Raw genomic sequence first — 19,277 nt, 5'->3', positions numbered from 1 at the left:
GTTCTGCTTTAAAGGCAGCAGAGTTGGAGGTAGATGTAGAAAAAAACCCTCCTTAAAAGTACTTCCAAAATGTAAATATACTCATTGTGAGGTGTGATGCATTAAAAACTCATTAGATGTGTGGCTTATTGCCTCCATGAACAACTGCCTCCTTTGCCATGAGACCAGAACTGGGTGATTCTGGCTACCATTTCTGAACATTTTGATCAAAGATTCTGTAGAAGAATCCTGATCAAAAAAGGGGAAAATGCAAAATTCTCATGGAATCCAGAATTTCTGAAGCCACTGAGTCTGGATGAACCCCCAAAACTCTTGCCCTGAGATAACCTTTAAACCTTAAAACAAAAATATCCCCTAAAGTCTTAAAACCAAACCCTAGTTTAGCTTAACTAGTAAAGAATGTCTGCCTTGAACATGATGCTATTTTAAGAACTACCTATGTGAGATCAAATTGACAACAGCAGCTTGAAAGATAAGATAAGACACTTAGGGGACAGTGAGTTACGTTAAAGAGGGAGGAACAATTCAGAAAAGGAGGGCGAGGATAGTTGCGCAATTTGAAGAATGTGATCGATGTCACTAAACTGTACATGAAGAATCGATGTATGCTCTGCTGTGTGTATTCTCAACAACAACAAATAAATAAAAACTCATTAGAACTCATTACTATGCACGATCATACTAGCATACCTGGACTACTTTTTCAGATGAACAGGAAATGGACTAGGGACTAAAGAGCAAAAAGGAATATCTTTTAGGTGGAAGGTGCTTTAGGTGAGAACCTGAAAGGTTGTAGGGAAAAGAGTCCTGCCCCCAAATGAGGCAGAGAGCATGAGCTTTTTCTGTCAAATTAGGATGGAAGACAGCAAAGTAAAAAGTAAAAATCCTGACCAAAAACTCCATGACAAGACAAAGTAGCTCTGATTAGCTAGCTTCAGATTATTCCAGATTTTAAATGAAATAACAGTAGGGTATTTTACCAGCTGGGAATTGTAAATAAGCAGGTATGAGATTAATAAACTTTAATGTAATCAAGAGTTCAATTTGTTGAGTAGGTTTATGGCTCCTGATTTGCTTGAGATGAGATTTGATTGACTGCACTTCTCAGAATCTAACACCACATTTGAGTAATTTTATTTGATCTTTTCAAGGATTATTACTTTGTGCTGTTTCCTTGTTGAAATTCATCTGTAATTATATTGCTCCATTTTGTGATTGATAAGTCTCTTGGGACACTCTCATAACCCTTCCTAATTACAGTTTACCTAAGCACAGTAAATTTGGTTATCCAATTATCTTACATTTTCATTAAATATTAATGAGAACATTTGGACAATGTCATTTTAAATACAGTAAAATCTCAATTAAGAAGAATGAACAGAGATTGGGTTCTTCTGGTTAATTAAATCTTGTCATTAGCTGGGGGTTAATCAGAAAACCCTTCAGTTTCAATTCTTCCTGTTAATTTTTTTTTTTTTTCTAGAATGTGTTATTTTACTTTTCTGTCTGGTAGGCTCCAGAATTTACTTTTCCCTTGATGAGTTATAATCTTGCAGTACCTCAGGTTCAACTAGCATTTATTCATTAATTCCTTTGTTCAGATTTGTTTCGAGGCTGCTAGGAGTCCTTGGGTGGTACAGTTAATGCACTTGGCTGCTAACTGAAAGTTTAGAGGTTTGAGTCCACCCAGGAGGGCCTCAAAAGAAAGTTCTGACAGTCTACTTCCGAAAAACCAGCCACTGAAAACCCTGTGGGGCACTGTTCTACTCTGACATACGTGGGGTCACCATGAGTCGGAGTTGACTCCGTGGTAACTGGTAAAATGAGGAAGAGATGCAGTCTTAGAAAGAGTCTAAGAGTGAACCAGGGGCAAACTCTGGACATTATGTTTTGAGCAAATTATCATTTTTTCATCATTGCCTTCTTACAAAACATGGATCATAGAAAAAAGAAATCTTGATTGATAGTGAGATTCTGGTGTGCTTCATATTAACTGAATGAAGTAGTTCCCCTCTGTGTATTTTCAAATTTTGAAAGTAATTATTATTCTGTGATAGGGCCTTTTGCCTCATCCCACATTTATAAAATTGCCACAATAAAATGAGACATTCCACTTGCTATTTTTATTTTATTATGACATAACTCTTTTTGCCATTTTATTTCATATTTAAGGTGCCCTCAAATGTTTGGTAGTGATTGCTGAAAGATTTGACTCACTGATCTTCATCTTGATACCACTAACCTGAACTCCAGAAGTAATCCAACACAGCCTTGATAAAATAGATAAACATCCACCAGTTTTGAATGTCAAGTCAGTAAATTAGGATTTTGTTTACTGCTCAGATGTGTTCAGTGACTAGTTTTCATAGCATGTTGGTTTTTATAGTATATACCCTGGTGGCGTAGTGGTTAAGTGCTACAGCTGCTAACCAAAGGGTCAGCAGTTCAAATCCGCCAGGCTCTCCTTGGAAACTCTACGGGACAGTTCTACTCTGTGCTGTAGGGTCGCTATGAGTTGGCATCGACTCGACGGGAGTGGTGGGTTTTTAGTTTCCCTGGGGCCTCCACATTGATTAAGTGTTTTCTCCATGTTGGCATCCAGCCTTGGTACTGGTTTTCAATGGCTTAATTCTTCCTTTTGTGAACAGAAGAGATTGATTGCAATACCCTGTTGAACTTTGTTTATTTTATTTTGTTTAATCTTTTAAAGAAAGCTACATGAAACTCTGTATAGGAGGTTGTTTTTGAACCTAATGCTTTCCCAAAAACGAATATGAAATATGAGCATACAAAAGTCTAGCTACAGACTTTGTTGTTGTTGTTGTTAGGTGCCGTTGAGTCTGTTCTGACTCACAGTGACCCTGTGCACAACAGAACGAAACACTGCCTGGTCCTGTGCCATCCTCACAATCATTGCTATATCTGAGCCCATTATTGCGGCCACTGTGTCAGTCCATCTCATTGCGGGTCTTCCACTCTTTTGCTGACTCGCTACTTTACCAAGCATGATGTCCTTCTCCAGGGACTGGTCCCTCCTGATAACATGTCCAAAATATGTGAGATGAAGTCTCACCATCTTTGCTTCTAAGGAGCATTCTGGCTGTACTTCTCCCGAGACAGATTTATTTGATCTTCCGGCAATCCATAGTATATTTAGTATTCTTATCCCTTGCATATAACCATGGGTTTGGTCAGGCAAGCTTTGGTCCTCAAAGTAACGTCTTTGTTTATTTTAACAAGTTAAAGAGGCCTTTTGCAGCAGATTTGCCCAATATATCATTTTATTTCTTGACTGCTGCTTCCATTCCATGGGTATCGATTATGGATCCAAGTAAAATGAAATCCTTGACAACTTCAGCATTTTTTCTGTTTATCATGATGTTACTTATTGGTCCGGTTGTTGCTTATTGGCCCAGTTGTGAGACTTATGGGTTATTAAAGAGTTTTCAATCTCAGATAGCTAGAATTATTGTTATTATTATATATTTTTTAAATTCATTAAGCCTTAGGCGAAAGTTTACAGCACAAATTAGTTCTTGATTCAAAAATTTATACACAAATTGTTTTGTGATATTGGTTGCAATTCACAATGGGTCAACAGTCTCCCTCTCTCCACCCTGGGTTCCCCATGTCCATTTGTCCAATTTTCCTGCCCTTCTTGCTTTCTTGTCTTTGCTTTTGGGCAGAATTTTCCCATTTGGTCTTGTATACTTGATTCAACTAAGAAGCACGTTCCTCATGTGTGTTATTGTTTTTTCACAAGCTTATCTAATCCTTGGCTAAAAGGTAAACTTCAGGAGTGGCTTCAGTTCTGAGTTAGCAGGGTGTTGGGCAGCCATAGTCTCAGGAGGTTCCTAAAGTAAGCCTGGTCTTTTTTTTTTTTTTAATGAATTTGAATCTGGGTCTACGTTTTTCTCCCATCTCTCTGTGACCCTCTATTGTGATCCATGTCAGAGTGATGTGGTGGGTGGTGGTAGCTGGGCACCATCTAGTTCTTCTGGGCTCAGGCTGGTTGAGGCTGTGGTTCATGCGATCCATTAGTCCTTTGGACTAATATTTTCCTTGCGTGTTTTGTTTTCTTCATTCTCCTTTGTTCTGGATGGGATGGGACCAATAGATGTATCTTAGATGGCTGCTTGCAAGCTTTTAAAACCCCAGATGCTATTCACTGAAGTAGGATGTAGAACATTTTTTAAATGAACTGTGTTATGCCAATTGGCATAGAAGTCCCCCGAGACTACGGTACTGAGCCTTCAGCCCCAGTAACTCGGTTCCTAAAGGCGTTTGGATGTGTCCTGGAAGCTTCTATAACTTAGCCTTGGTCAAGTTGTGCTGACTTCTCCAGTATTGTGTGTTGTCTTACCAAAGTTACCACTTATCTATTTTCTATTTAGTGTTTTTCCATCTCCATCCCTCCCCTTCCTCATAACAATCAAAGATTTTTTCTTTTTGTGTGTAAACCTTTTCATGAGTTTTTACAGTAGTGTTCTTGTACAATATTTGTCCTTTTGTGATCAACTTATTTCACTCAACATTATGCCCTCCATATTCCTCCACATTATGAGTTGCTTCGCAGATTCATCATTGTTCTTTATCGTTGTGTAATCTCCGTTGTGTCTACGTACCATAGTTTGTTTATCCATTCATCTGTTGGTGGACATCTAGGTTGTTCCCATCTTTCTGCTATTGTGAACTGTGCTGCAGTGGACATGGATGTGCATATGTCTATTGGTGTGATGACTTTATTTCTCTAGGATATATTCCTAGGAGTGGGATTGGTGAATCATATAGTATTTCTATTTCTAGCTTTGTGTTGTTTTCCATAGTGGGTGTACCATTTTACATTCCTACCAGCAATGCATAAGTGTTCCAATCTCCTGCAACCTCTCCAACATGTTATTTTCTGTTTTTTTTTTAATTAGTGCCAGTAATGTCGGTGTGAGATGGTATCTAATAATAGTTTTCATTTGCATTTGTCTAATGGCTCATGATCACGAGTACTTCCTCATCTGTCTGTTAGTCACCTGAATGTCTTCTTTGGTGAAATGTCAATTCATATCCTTTGTCCGTTTTGTAATTGGATTATTTGCCTTTTTGTTGTTGAAGTGTTGAAGTATTATATAGATTAGACACTTGTTGGGTATGTCATAGCCCCAATTTTTTTCCCAGTCTGTAGTTTCTTTTTTTTACTCTTTGGTGAAGCCTTTTGATGAGCATAAGTGTTTAATTTTTAGGAGCTCCCAGCTATCTAGCTTTTCTTCTGGTGTTTATGCCTTGTTAACTATGGTCTGTATTGCATTTATGTCATGTATTAGGGCTCCTAGCATTGTCTTTATTTTTTCTTCAATGATATTTTTCATTTTAGACTTATATTTAGGTCTTTCATCCATTTTAAGTTCATTTTTCTCTGTGGCATGAGGTATGGATCCTGTTTCATTTTTTTACAGATGGACATCCAACTTTGCCATCACCATTTGTTAAAAAGACCATCTTTTCTCCATTTAATGGACTTTGGTCCTTTTTCAGAGATCAGCTGACCATAGGTAGATGGATTTACATCTGAGTTCTCTATTTTGTTCCATTGGTCAATTTGTCATTGTGGCTCTATAGTAGGTTTTGAGATCAGGTCGTGTGAGTCTTCCTACTTTATTATTTTTCTTCAAAAATTTTTGGTATTTGTTTTCAATGCTTTGCTTATCTGGGGCCTCTTTCCTTTCCACATAAAGTTGGTGATTAGTTTTTTCATTTCTTTAAAGAATGCTGTTGATAGTTGGATCAGGATTGCATTATAGCTGTGGACTTCTGGGTAGAATTGACATTTTCACAATGTTGAGTCTTGCTATCCATGAGCATAGTATGTTTTTCCATTTGTGTAGGTCTCTTTTGGTTTCTTGTAATAGTGTTTTGTAGTTTTCTCTGTATAGGTCCTTTATGTACCTGGTTAGATTTATTCCTAGTTATTTTATCTTTCTAGGGACAGTTGTTAATGATATTGTTTTCCTGGTTTTCTTTTTTGAAGTTCTCTTTGTTGGTATGGGAATCCAAATGATTTTTGTATTTTGATCTTGTATCTTGTTACTCTGCTGAATCTTTCTAATAGTTCTACTAGTTTTGTTGTGGTATCTTTGGGGTTCTTTATGTATAGTATCATATCATCTGTGAATATGGATAATTTTACTTCTTCCTTGCCCATTTGGATGCCCTTTATTTCTTTTTCTTGCCTTATTGCTCTAGCTAGGACTTCTAGCACAATGTTAAATTGAAGTGGTGGTAATAGGCATTTCTGTCTTATTCCCATTCGCAGGGGGAATGCTTTCAGTCTCTCTCCATTGCGAATGATGTTGGCTGTTGGTTTTGTATGGATACCCTTTATTACGTTGAGTAATTTCCCTTGTATTCCTATTGCATTGAGAGTTTTTATCAGAAATGGGTGTTAGACTTTATCAGATGCCTTTTCTGTGTTGATCGAGATGATCCTGTGATTCTTTTCCTTTGTTCTATTTGTGTGGTGGATAACATTGATTGATTTTCTAATGTTGAACCATCCTTTCATACGTGGTATGAATCCCACTTGTTTATGGTCAGTTATTTTTTTGATATGATTCCAAATTCTGTTGCGTAGGATTTTGTTGAGAATTTTTGCCTCTGTATTCATGAGAGCTATTGGTTTATAATTTTCTTTTTTAATGGTGTTTTTGCCTGGCTTTGGTATCAGGGTTATGCTGGCTTCATAGAATGAATTTGAGAGTATTACTCCCTTTTTGATGACCTTATATAGTTTGAGTAGTACTAGTATGAGCTCTTCTCTGAATGTTTGGCAGAATTCTCTAGTGAAGCTGTCAAGGGTTTTTTTTTTTTAATTACCTCTTCAATCTCTTCACACTATGGGCCTGTTCAGATTTTCCATCTCAAGTTTTCTTAGTTTAGGTAGGTAGTGTGTTTCTGAAAATTTGTCCATTTCCTCTAGGTTTTCAACTTTGTTGGAGTAAAATTTTCATAGTATTCTGTTATGACCCCTTTTGTTTTAGTTGAGTCTGTTTTAATGTCCCCCACCTCATTTCTTGATGTCATTCCACAACTTGCCTGGTCTTCAGTCATTAGTGCTCAACACGTCAAATCTAGTCTCGAGATGATATCTAAATTCAGGTAGGATATACTCAAGGTTGTATTTTGGCTCTCGTGGACTTGCTCTGATTTTCTTCAGTTTCAGTCTGAACTTGCATATGAGCAATTGATGGTCTGTTCCACAGTTGTCCCCTTGCCTTTTTCTGACTGACAATATTGAGCTTTTCTATTGTCTCTTTCCACAGATGTAGTCGATTTGATTCCAGTGTGTTCCATCTGGTGAGGTCCATCTGTATAGTCACTGTTTATGTTGGTGGAAAAAGGTATTTCCAATGACGAAGTCATTGTCAAAGACATTACACATGAAGAAAGCAAGAGGTCATTGAAAAGACGGTAAAGAAAGAAAAGACCAAGATGGATGTCAGGAGAGACTCTGAAACTTGCTCTTGAACATCAAGCATCTAAAGCAAAAGGAAGAAATGATGAAGTAAAAGAACTGAACAGAAGATTTCAAAAGGCACAAGAAGACAAAGTATTATGTGCAAAGAGCTAGAGATAGAAAACCAAAAGAGAAGAACATGCACAGCATTTCTGAAGCTGAAAGAATTGATGAAAAAATTCAAGCCTTGAATTGCAATAGTGAAGGATTCTATGGAGAAAATATTAAACGACGCAGGAAGCATCAAAAGAAGATGGAAGGAATACACAGAGTCACTATAACAAAAAGAATTAGTCTACATTCAACCATTTCAAGAGGTAGCATATGATCAGGAACCGATGGCATTGAAGGAAGAAGTCCAACCTGCACTGAAGGCATTGGTGAAAAACAAGGCTCCAGGAATTGATGGAACATCAATTAAGACATTTCAACAAACGGATGCAGTGCTGGCAGTGCTGACTTGTCTATGCCAAGAAATATGGAAGACAGCTTCCTGGCCAACCAACTGGAAAAGATCCATATTTATGCCTATTCCCAAGAAAGGTGATCCAACCAAATGTGGAAATTATCGAACAATATCATTAATATTAATATCACATGCAAGCAAAATTTTGCTGAAGCTCGTTCAAAAATGGCTGCAGCACTGTATCAACAGGGAACTGCCAGAAATTCAGGATGGTTTCAGAAGAGGATGTGGAACCAGGGATATCATTGCTGGTGTCAGGTGGATCCTGGCTGAAAGCAGGGAATATCAGAAGGATGTTTACTTGTATTTTATTGACTCTAAAAAGGCAATCGACTGTGTGGATCATAACAAATTATGGATAACATTGCGAAGAATGGGAATTCCTGAACACTTAATTGTGCTCATGAGGAACCTGTGCATAGATCAAGATGCAGTTATTCAGATGAACAAGGGGATACTGTTCATCAGTAAAGGTGTGCATCAGGGTTGTATCCTTTCACCATACCTATTCAATCTGTATGCTGAGCAAATAATCGGAGAAGCTGGGCTATACGAAGAAGAATGGGGCCTCAGGATGGGAGGAAAGACTCATTAACAGCCAGGATTATGCAGATGACACAACCTTTCTTACTGAAAGGGAAGAGAACTTGAAGCACTTACTGATGAAGATCAATGACCACAGCCTTCAGTGTGGATTACACCTCAACATAAAACAAAAATCCTCACAATTGCACCAATAAGCCACATCATGATAAACGAAGAAAAGGTTGAAGTTGTCAAGGATTTCATTTTACATGGATCCACAATCAGCAGCCATGGAAGCAGCAGTCAAGAAATCAAAAGACGCATTGCATTGGGTAAATCTGTTGCAAAGGACCTCTTTAAAGTGTTGAAGAGCAAAGACGTGACCTTGAAGATTTAAGGTGCACCTGACCCAAGCCTTGGTGTTTTCGATCACATCATATGCATGCAAAAGCTGGACAATGAATAAGGAAGACTGAAGAAGAATTGATGCCTTTGAATTGTGGTGCTGGCCAAGAATATTGAATATACCTTGGACTGCCGAAGGAATGAACAAATCTGTCTTGGAAGAAGTACAACCACAATGCTCCTTAGAAGAAAAGATGGTGAGACTGTGTCTTACATACTCTGGACATGTTGTCAGGAGGGATCAGTCCCTGGAGAAGGACATCATGCTTGGTAAAGTACAGGGTTAGCAGAAGAGAGGAAGACCCTCAATGAAGTGGATTGAAAGGGTAGCTGCAGCAATCAGCTCAAGCATAACTATTGTAAGGATGGCTTAGGACCCGGCAGTGTTTCATTCTGTTGTGGCTATGAGTCGGAACCAACTCGACGGCACTTAACGATAACAGAAACAATGACATCTTATTTCTTATTTGTGCTATTTGCTTCCTCTTGTTTTTTTCTTTTGTCAGTTTGGCCAGTGACTTGTCATTTTTGTTGATATCTTCAAAGAACCAACTTTTGGTCTTGTTGATTCTTTCTGTTGTTTTTCTGTTCCGTATTTCATTTATTTTTCCTTTAATCTGTATTATTTCTTTTCTTCTGGTGCCTGTGGGTTACTTTTGCTGTTCTTTCTCTATTTGTTTGAGTTGTGGTTCTAAAATTTTTATTTTGGCCCATTCTTTTTTGATGTGCATTTATTACTATAAATTGACCTCTGAGCAGTGCTTTTGCTGTGTCCCAAAGATTTTTGGTATGATGTGATTTCATTCTCATTTGATTCTAGGAATTTATATTCCCTCTTTGATTCCTTCTATTATCCAGTTGTTTTTCAGCAAGGTGTTATTCAGTTTCCATGTATTTGTTTTTGTTTTTTCTTTCTTTCTCTGTTATTGATTCCTACTTTTATGGTATTGTGATCAGAGAGAATGTTTTGTATTGTTTCAATGTTTTGGATTATATTGAGGATTGCTTTGTGTCCTAAAGTGTGGTCTCTTCTGGAGAATGTTCCATGTTCCTTGAGAAGAATGTATATGTTGCTGCTCTTGGATGGAGTGGTCTGTATATGTTTATGAGGTCAAGTTGATTGATTTTGGCTTTTAGATCTCTATCTTTGCTGTGTTTCTCGATGTTCTGTTCATTACCAAAAGTGGTGTGTTGAAGTCTCTTACTATTAATGAGGAACTATTTCACTTCTCAGTGGTATTTGAGTTTGTTTTGGAGCCCTCCCATTGGGTACATAGATACTTATTAAGGTTATGTCTCCTTAGTGGATTGTCCCTTTAATCATTATATAATGTCCTTCCTTATCTTTTATGATTGCTTTTGCCTTAAAGTCTGTTTTATCTGAGATTAGTGTTGCCACTCTACTCTTTTTTGGTTGCTGTTTGCTTGATACATTTTTTTCCATCTTTTGATTTTTAATATAGTTATGCCTTTGTGTCTAAGGTACGTCAATATGTCTAAGGTGTGTCACTTGTAGACAGCATATTGATGGGTTATTTTTAAAAATCCATTCTGCCACTCTCTGTCTCTTTACAGGTGCATTTAATCTATTTATATTCAGTGTGCTACTGATAGATATGAGTTTATTGCTGACATATTATTGTGCTTTTTTTTTTTTTGAGGTGCTGACATTTCACTTGCTCCTTTTACCTTCCCATGCTGTGTTCCTTCTGTTTGTCGATTTTCTTTTTTTTCTTCATTATTATAGATTTTGTGTTTTCTGATGGTGTTTTTCTTTTTTGTTCTGATAAATAAGTTTGTCAACTTTCTTTATGGTTACCTTGAAATTTACCCTTTCTTCCTAAGTTTGAAACAGTCTTTTATTACTTGATACCACCTTGACTTACTCTTCATTTGAAAGTCCTATACCTACTCTATTGTTTTGACATTGTCGTCATTTACAGATTGACATTCCCATTGCCTTATTTTAAGTCTTTTAACTTTGTTTTATTATTCAGAGCTAGGTTGGTATCTGGCTAATGCTGTCCTGTGTCTTAGACTTCAGTTGTTGTCTGATGTTATTGGTTCTCTAACTGAAGGACACCCTTTACTATGTCTTGTAAGTTTGGTTTGGCTTTTACAAATTCTCGTAATTTCTGTTTATCTGGAAATGCCCTAATTTCACTCTCATACTTGAGAGAGAGTTTTGCAGGATATATTATCCTTGGTTGGTAGTCTTTTTGTTTCTTTTTCAAAGATTTTATATGTTTGCCCGTTGCCTTTTTGCTTGCATAGTTTCTTCTGAGTAATCAGAGTTTGGTCTTATTGTTTCCTTGTTGTAAGTGACTTTTTGTTTTTCTTGAACTGCTGTCAGGATTCTTTCTTCGGTTTTGATTTTGTTAAGTGTGATTATGATAAGTCTTAGTCACTTACTTTTAGCATCTATCCTATATAGGATTCGTTGAGCTTGTAGGATGGTTAGCTTTCCATCTTTCATGTTGTATGAGAAGCTTTTTTGCCAGCAAATCTTCAACAATCTTCTCTGTGTTTTTCATTTTCTCCCCTTATTCTGAAACTCTGATCACATGCAAATTTTTATTTTTAATTGAGTCTCACATAATTCTTAAGTTTTCTTCATTTTTTGATTTTTCCTTGATGTGGTCTCCATTGATTTGTCTTCAGTCTCACTGATTCTGCCCTCCATTGTTTCAAATTTGCACCTAACACCCTTTATTGAGTTGTCCATTTCTGAAATTTTGTTGTTTATTTTTGGGATTTCTAGTTACTGTTCTTGTATGGTTGCTACTTGTCTGTTTAATTAGATCTTTTTTTCTTGTATTATTTTCCTGAATTCTTCTATTGCTTTGTCTGTGTTATCCTTGATTTAGGCTGTTTTTGTTGGTTTTGTCTGTATTTTCTTTGATCTCCTTCCCAATCTCTCACTGAACCTTAAATGTTAGTATTTTGAATTCCATATCAGGTACTTTGAGTGCCTTTTTATCTTTTGGAACGTTATCTAATTCTTCATTTTGATCACTTGCATGAGTCATCTTGACCTGTTTTTTTGTACATTTTGATATTGTCTGCATTCTCTGAGACATTAAGGTATTATTTTTGTTTATTTATTGATTGTATGTTCATTTATTTCATCCTGTTTTTTTGTGTTGTTTTGATATGTTAGGGCAGGTGGGCTGGGCATGCTTTACTCCTTGCTTGTCTATGGGCACAGCAGCTCTCAACACCTTATCAGGGTGGGGCAACAGCAGGCAGGGTGAGGCCACTTCACTGTACACTGGTTTGGCAAGGTTGCTGAGGGTAGACTGGGCAGGTGCTGTCTGCCTTCTGAGTTTGGTCCAGTGGTGTGTGAGCATTCTCAGCCCCTAGCTAGGTGGTTGGGTGGGTCAGATGGGGCGTGGTATGGGCTAACCTCTCACTCTTTGGTAGCTGGTCTAGTGGCAGGACTGGAGCTCCAGGGCCAGCTCAGTGCAGTGGCTGGCCTGAGGGCTGGGTCATTCTATCCACAGCAGTACTGCAGGGGCCGATGGGAAGAGGGAATATTTGGTGTACAGGATTAGGTGGGAGAAAGAAAAGTAAGGAAGAAAAAAAGAGAGAAAAAAAATGGTGAGATGAGGTCTGGAGATTGAAGGTAGGGTGGACCCAGGGGCCAGTGGGAAGGAACAGGAAGTGGCTTATGGGGCTAGGTGGGAGGGAGAAAGAAAGAAAAAAAAGAAGAAAGGGGGGAAAAAAGAAAAAAATAACATCAGGGCAGCAGGGTCCAGTGGATGGGGGCAGGGCAGACCTGGGTAGTGGCAGGTCAGTGGCTCTCTAACTGAAGCGGCATGGCAGGAGTCAGCTGGATGGGTGGGGAGGTGGTGTATGAGGCTAGGTAGGAGGGAGAAGAAAAGTTTGAAAGAGAAAAAAATGGTAGCATGGTGGTGGTCATTGGTTGGGGTGTGGTGGACCTGGGGTGATGGCAGGCTGGTGGGTTTTTAGTTGTAGTGGCTCAAAGGGGCTTATGGTAAGAGGGGGAGGTGTTGTACAGGACTAGGGTGAGGGAGAAAGAAAAAAAATGGTAGTGTGGCAGGAGCCAGCAGGATGGAGAGGGAGGTGGCATACAGGGCTAGGTAGGTGAGAGAAAGGAAAGGAAGAAGGCAAAAAAACTAAAAGAAAAAAAAAAACACATGCTAGGAGGGGTGTGGCAGGCCTGGGGGTGGGAGTGGAGCTTGTATTGTGATCCCTGGCAGTGGGAACTGCTGGGTTTGAGATGGGGGAAGAGGGGTGGTTCCTGCTTCTACTCACCAGAATGGTTAGAGATTGGAAACTGCTTTCCTATGTCTCCTGTCTGGTCTCATTGCTGCTGTGTTTCAAGATGGTGATGCTGTGCTGTGTTAGTTGGCAGGGGACCTACACACTGTATCTCTCCTCCTTCTCTGTTCTACTTTAGTTTCTTCTTCCAGTCAGTGTTTGATCTGGCTCTTTATATTTGATACTCTGGTTTCCAGAATTGATGATTGTATTTCATTTGCTTAGTTTTTTGCCTCTTTGCCACAGGGGGATGGCATGGTGAGTCTGCTTAGGGTGCCATGTTGGCCTTGCCTCTCTAAAATTATTTTAAAACTGTAGCTATGCAGCAAATATTAAAATTTTTTGAAATTCTTGTGTGTTATACAGTATACAGCATGCAGAGTTCCTGGGTGGTGCAAACGATTAATGTGCTTATATGTGAACCAAAAAATTGAAGATCTCAGTCCACCCAGGGGTGCCTCAGAAGAAAGTCCTTGTGATTTACTTCCAAATTGAGCCATTAAAAACCCTAGGGAGCACAGTTCTACTTTGACACACATGGGGTTGCTATGAGGTGGAATAGTATGTATCCAGCAGGATCATCTATGGTGGACAGGTTTCAACTGAGCTTCTAGACTAAGACAGACTAGGAAGAAGGACCTGGGAGGCTACTTCTGAAAAAATAAGCCAGTGAAAACCTTATGAATAATAGAGAAACTTTGATATACTGTCGGAAGATGAGCCCCTCAGGTTGGAAGGCACTCAAAATATGGCTGGTGAAGAGCTGCCTCCTCAAAGTAGAGTTCACCTTAATGATGTGAATAGAGTCAAGCTTTTAGGACCTTCATTTACTGATGTGGCGTGACTCAGAATGGAAATAAACAGCTGCAAACATCCATTAATGATAGGAACGTGGAAGGTACAAAGTATGAATGTAGGAAAATTGTAAATCATCAAAAATGAAGTGGAACTCATAAACATTGATATCCTAGGCTTTAGTGAGCTGAAATGACTGCTGTTGGCCATTTTGAATTGGATAATCATTTTGGTTTATGGTATACTATGCCAGGAATGTCAAATCAAGGAGGAATGGCATTGCATTCATAGCCAAAAAGAACGTTTCAAGATCTATCCTAAACTACAGTGCTATCAGTGATAGGATAATATCCATACCCCTACAAGGAAGACCAGTTAATATGAATATTATTCAAATTTAAGCATCATCCACTAATGTCAAAGGTGAAGAATATTGAAGATTTTTACCAACTTTTGCAGTCTGAAATTGATTAAACATGCAATCAAGATGCATCGATGATTGTAATGCAAAAGTTGGAAATGAAGAAGAAGGAACAGTAGTTGGAAAATATGCCCTTGGTGATAGAAACAATGCTAGAGATTGTATGATAGACTTTTGCAAGACCAACAACTTCTTCATTGCAGATACATTTTTCAAGAACAGAAACAGAGACTATACGTGTAGACCTTGCCAGATGGAATACACAGGAATCAAATCGACTGTATCTGTGGAAAGAGACAATGGAAAAGCTCAGTAGCATCAATCAGAACAAGGCCAGGCACTGACTGTGCAACAGACCATCAATTGCTCATATGCAAGTTCAAGTTGAAACTGAAGAAAATTAAATCCATGAGAGCCAAAGTATGACCTTGAGTGTATCTTACCCGAATTTAGAAACCATCTCAAGAACAGATTTGATGCATTGAACATGAATGACTGAAGACCAGATGAGTTGTGGAATAACACCCAAGACATATACATAATGAAAGCAAGAGGTCATTAAAAAGACAGGAAAGAAAGAAAAGACCAAGATGGATGTCAGGAGAGACTCTGAAACTTGCTGTTGAACATAGAGTATCTAAAGCAAAAGGAAGAAATGATGAAGTAAAAGAGCTGAACAGAAGATTTCAAAGGCAGCTTGAGAAGACAAAGTATTATAATGAAGTGTGCAAAGAGTTAGAGTTAGAAAACCAAAAGGGAAGAACACACTCAAAATTTCTTAAGCTGAAAGAATTGAAGAAAAAATTCAAGTCTTGAGTCACAGTATTGAAGAGTTCTATGGGGACAATATTAACGCAGAAAGCATCAAAAGAAGATAGAAGGAATACACAGAATCAGTGTACCAAAAAAGAATTGGTTGATGTTCAGCCGTTTCAGGAGGTAGCATATGATCAAGAACTGATGATACTGAAGGAAGAAGTCCAAGCAGCACTGAAGGCATTGGTGAAAAACAAGACTCCAGGAATTGACCGAATACCGACTGATATATTTCAACAAAAGGGTGCAGCACTGGAAGTGCTCACTTGTCTATGCCAAGAAATTTGGAAGACAATTACCTGGCCAACCGACTGGAAGAGATTCATATTTATGCCCATTCCAATGAAAGGTGACCCAACAGAATTCAGAAATTATTGAACAATATCATTAATATCACACACATGTCAAATTTTGCAGAAGTTCATTCAACTGCCGTTGCAGCAGTACATTGACAGGAAACTGCCAAAAATTCAAGCTAGATTCAGAAGAGGACGTGGAAGGAGGAATATCATTGTTAATGTTTTATGGATCTTGACTGAAAGTAGAGAATAGCAGAAAGATGTTTACCTGTGTTTTATTGATTCGGCAAAGGCATTCAGCTGTGTGGATCATAACAAATTATGGGTAATATTTCAAAGAATTGGAATTCGAGAACACTTAATTGTGCTCGTGAGGAACCTGTAGATAGACCAAGAGGCAGTCGTTCGAAAAGAACAAGAGGATAGTGCGTGGTTAAAAATCAGGAAAGGTGCACCTCAGGGTTGTATCCTTTCACCATACTTATTCAATCTGTATGCTGAGAAAATAATCTGAGAAACTAGATTTTATGAAGAAGGTGACATCAGGATTGGAGGAAGGCTCATTAACGAACTTTGATATGCAGATGACACAACCTTGCTTGGTGAATGTGAAGAGGACTTGAAGCTCTTACTGATGAAGAACAAGGACGACAGCCTTTAGTATGGATTATATCTCAGCATGAAGAAAACAAAAATCCTCACAATTGGACCAATTATGGTAAATAAAGACAAATGGAGAAAGGTTGCAGTTGTAAAGGATTTTGTTTAACTTGGATCCGCAACCAGTGCCCATGGAAGCAGCAGTTGAGAAATCAAATGATGTATTGCATTGGGCAAATCTGTTGCAAAAAGACCTCTTTAAAGTGTTAGAAAGCAAAGATGTCACTTTGAGGACTACGGTGTGCCTAAGCCAAGCCGTGGTGAAAGCTGGACAATGAATAAGGAAGGCTGAAGAATTGATGCCTTTGAATTATGGTGTTGTTGAAGACTATTGAATACACCATGGACTGTCAAAAGAACAAACAAATCTGTGTCGGAAGAAGTACAGCCAGAATGTTCCTTAGAAGCAAGGATGCTGAGACTTTGTCTCACATACTCTGGACACGTTATCAGAAGGGACCAATCTCTGGAGAAGCACATCATGCTTGGTAAAGTGGAGGATCAGTGAAAGAGAGGAAGAACTTCAACAAGATGAATTGGCACAGTGGCTGCAACAATGGGCTCAAGTGTAACACTGATTGTGAGGATGGTGCAGGAGAGGGCAGTGTTTCATTCTGTTGTACATAGTGTCGCTGTGAACTGGAACCTACTCGATGGTCCCAAAAGTCATATATATGTATATACGTATGTGTATAGTACATATGGCTCTTTCGAATGCTAGTACAGTGTTGTCATTGCAAAAAAAGCCAAAACCTATTGTCACTGAGCCAATTTCAACTCATGGTGAACCCATGTGTCAACATTGAATACAGATAAATTTATTTTCTTGTTAGAAGTCTTGTCTCGAAATTCACTTCTACAAATTTTATTGAAGAAATATTTAATTGATAGAGAGTTTTATTTATTTTTGGTTGGGAAGAGATACCTACTGATTGTGGTTACATAGCTAATGTGATTAAACATGGATATGACTACCATTTAAAGACATTTTCAGGACTCCTGACCCTTGGCATTTTCTGAGCAAAGACTGGCATCCTTGACCCTGATCATCCATCTTATTTACACAGTGTCCATTCTCAGGATGAATTTGCTGTGCCAATCCAGTACTGAGTCTGTGTGGAGGCTTCACCCATGGATGGGGGCTCCTATATGCCCTCTGCAGCAGAGCTGCATCCAGGGAGGATGAGCCCTGCATTTCACTCAAGAAAGCAATTATGTTAACTGTTCTCTGTAACGTAAGTCTCCTGTTATATTAGTTCCTTCCGAAAATTAAAATAAAAAAAAAGGCTCACTTATTAGTGACATGGTGACTTAGCTCATTTTTAGTGAATAGTTTTTCAATTGTTTCATTGATTATCCCTTCTGGCTGTAAGACAGCCCCACATTTCTTGTTTGTGAATCTTACTCCAAATCATTATGAAAAAAAACTATCAGGCCAGAAGAACTTGATCCAAGACCTGGTTATTCAAAGTGATCCATTGGCATCATCTGGGAGCTTGTCAGAAATGCAGAATCTTAGGCCCAACCCCAGATCTACTGAATCAGAATATGCGTTTTAATAACTTCTTAGGTGATTCACAGGTACATTGCAGTTTGAGGAGTGCTACTTTGAGAGGCATGTCAAGACAAATAATAATTGCCATTGTAAGGATTATTGTTGTTGTATGCTGTCAAGTTGATTCTGACTCATGGCCACCCTATAGGACAGAGTAGAACTTCCTCATAGGATTTCCAAGGCTGTAATTTTCACAGAAACAGACTGCCACATCTTTCTCCCTCACTGGAAGGATTACTACTGCTAAATACTGCTCATGAAGTGAGCACTCTGTTCCAATCACTATACTGAGCATTTTCATGCATTATCTCTTTCAAGCTTTGCACCAAATCTGAGGAAGTGGCAGTATTTCCCCCATTTTACACACAGGGAAGCTGGAAAGCCTAGAAGGGTTAAACAGCTTGCTTGAGGTTAAACATCTAGTGAGTAATAGAGTAGGGATTTGAACTATTATCAGTTTGCTGCCAAAGTTTATCCTCTAAACTTGCGTATCTGTATGCACCTCAAATGCAGCTACCTGTCAGTGGAAGCTTGCATGCTGCTGTGATACTGAATAGATTTCAGCAGACTAGGAAGAAGGGTCTGGAAATCTACATCTGAAAATCGGGCAGTGAAAACCTTATGGGTCACAGTGGTCTGATCTACAACTGGTCATGGGGATGGTGCAGGACCTGGCAGCATTTCATTCTGTTGTGCATGGGGTCGCCATGAGTCAAGGTCGGGGGGTGGGGGTGACCTGACGGCAGCTAACAACAACATACTATAAAGTTAAGACAGATGGGTTAACTGTGCTGGCAGAATAAAAGAGCTCTTAAAAGATTACCATCTAGAAGTTGGGTAAACAGGAACCATACCCTTTCAACATGAAATAAGGTTGGAACAACCCGTAAATTACTATCTCCTTCTTAGTGTTTTTCTAGTCCCTTCCCCCTTTACAGGCTCTGCATGTGCAGAAGAACAAAGTGTGACCACTGTTTAACCTCCCTTAACCCTCTGAAGATGGTGATGTAGTGCCGAAGATTAGTGCCTTGCGTTATATCCCATAATAAGCAGTGCCAAGGGCTGCCAAGAGGACTTCGTCTTGAATATTAGTGGGTTCCCTCTTGGATTCCAGACGTGTGTGCAACCTAATTAGCATACACCGCCATTCTGAGAAGTACCCACCCCTTGAAAGAAGCCCACTAAATATTTGTTACTCTCTTGGCTCCACCAAATGCATATAAGCCCTACCCCCAGTCTTTTGGAGAGGCTTAGTCCCCCACTGACTCCTTTTGCTTGACTCAAGCAAAATAAAGCTTGCTGAAGGTAAAGTTTGTCTTTCGCATGCATTCTTACTTGGGAAAAGACAAGGACCCTTTGTGTCAGATTGGCAATTGGTAACAAAGTCACCGTACTCTTTATCAATTCAGACACATCTTAAACACTCTCATTCAGTGTGTTAAACAATAATTTTAACAAAATGGTAACATCATGTCTCATACAAATATGACAGTTATACTTCTTAAAGATTTATTTAACTCACTAATAAGGAAACTGGTGAGGTGTTA

The sequence above is a fragment of the Loxodonta africana genome, chromosome 4 (genome assembly GCF_030014295.1).
Source record: "Loxodonta africana isolate mLoxAfr1 chromosome 4, mLoxAfr1.hap2, whole genome shotgun sequence".
NCBI lineage: Eukaryota > Metazoa > Chordata > Mammalia > Proboscidea > Elephantidae > Loxodonta > Loxodonta africana.
This window is presented reverse-complemented; position numbering follows the sequence as displayed.